General features: G+C 41.7%; 1 pseudogene; it reads right to left on the minus strand.

Moving 5' to 3' along the window:
* Positions 1-243: 243 nt before the first annotated feature.
* LOC112478673 lies at positions 244-362 on the minus strand (annotated as a pseudogene).
* Between the last annotated feature and the right edge of the window lie 1441 nt (positions 363-1803).

Genomic DNA, 1803 nt, shown 5'->3' on the forward strand with positions numbered 1-1803 from the left:
ACCTTTGCTGTCGTTTCGACAATCTTCACAGCATCTTCACCAGAGTAGATTCTGTCTCAAGAAATCACTTTCTTTGCTTATCCATTAGAAGCAATTTCTCATCTATCAAAGTTTTATCATGAGATTGCAACACTCTTAATTCTAGTTTTTTTCTTTTCTTTTTCTTAGGTGAGGCAACCCTTGGTTGACTTCACAGATTGCAAGGACCTTGTCAGCTTATAATCTCTTATTTTACATTTTTTATTCCTATAGCACCTGGTCTTCCTAGGTGGTCTCCCATCCAAATACTAACCAGGCCCGACCCTGCTTAGCTTCCGAGATCAGACAGGATCGGGCTTGTTCAGGGTGGCATGACCGTAGACTAGTTTTCTTCTACATCCACCACTTCTGCAGTTACTTCATCCACTGAAGGCTTGAACCTCTCAAAGTCATTGATGAGGGTTAGAATCAACTTCTCCAAACTCTTGTTAATGCTGATATTTTGACCTCTTCCTATGAATCTCAAATGTTCTTAACGGCATCTAGAATGATGAATCCTTTCCAGAAGTTTTTCAATTTACTTTGGCCAGATTTGTAAGAGGAATCACTAGTGATGGCAGCTATAGCCTTGCGAAATGTATTTCCTAAAGTAACAAGGCTTAAAAAATTATTTCTTGATGCATGGACTGCAGAATGGTTGTTGTGTTATCGGGCATAAAAACCATATTAATCTCATTTTCAGTCAAAGCTCTTGGGTGATCTGGCGCATTGTCAATAGGCAGTAATATTTTAAAAGAATTCTGTTTTTCTAAGCAGGCAGTTTCCACAGTAGGCTTAAAATATTCAGTGAACAATGTCGTAAACAGATGTGCTGCCATCCAGGCTTTGTTGTTCCATTTATCTAGCACAGGCAGAGTAGATTTAGCATAATTCTTAAGGGCCCTAGGATTTTCAGAATGGTAAAGGAGCATTGACTTCCACTTAAAGTCACCAGCTGCATTAGCCCCTAACAAGAGAGTCGGCTTGTCCTTTGAAGCTTTGAAGCCAACCACTGACTTCTTTCCACCATGAAAGTCGTGATGATATGTTCGTCCAATATAAGGCTGCTTTGTCTAGATTGTAAGCCTGTTGCTTAGTGCAGCCACTTTCATTAATTATCTTATCTAGACCTGAATAACTTGCCTAGGCCTCCACATCAGCACTTGCTGCTTCGCTTTGCACTTTTATATTGTGGAGAGGGCTTCTTTCCTTAAACCTTAAGAACCAGTTTTAAACTTTTCTTCTGCAGCTTCTTCACCTCTCATGGCCTTCACGGAATTGAAGAAATTAGGGACTTGCTCTGGATTAGGCTTTGGCTTAAGGGAATGCTGTGGCTGGTTGTATCTTCTATCCAGACCACTAAAACTCTCTCTGCATTTACCATAAGGCTGTTTCACTCTCTTATCTTTTGTGTGTTCACATGAGTAGCACTTTCGATTTCCTTCGAGAACTTTTGCCTTGCATTCACAACTTGGCTCACTGGCACGAGAGACCCAGCTTTCGGCCTATTTTAGCTTTTGACGTGCCTCCCTCACTAGGCGTAATCATTTAAAGTGAGAGATACGTGACTCTCTCTTGAACACTTAGAGGACATTGTAGGGTTATCGACTGGCCTGATTTCCATATTGCTGTGTCCCAGGAAATAGGGAGGCCCAAGGAGAAGGAGAGGGTTAGGGGAACGGCCCGTCAGTGGAGCAGTTCAGGGCACACACATTTATGGATTAAGTTTGCCATCTGGTGTGGGCAAAATTCCTGATGCCCCCAAATAATTCCAATGGTAACATC

The sequence above is a fragment of the Pteropus alecto genome, unplaced genomic scaffold, assembly GCF_000325575.1.
Source record: "Pteropus alecto unplaced genomic scaffold, ASM32557v1 scaffold61, whole genome shotgun sequence".
Taxonomy (NCBI): domain Eukaryota; kingdom Metazoa; phylum Chordata; class Mammalia; order Chiroptera; family Pteropodidae; genus Pteropus; species Pteropus alecto.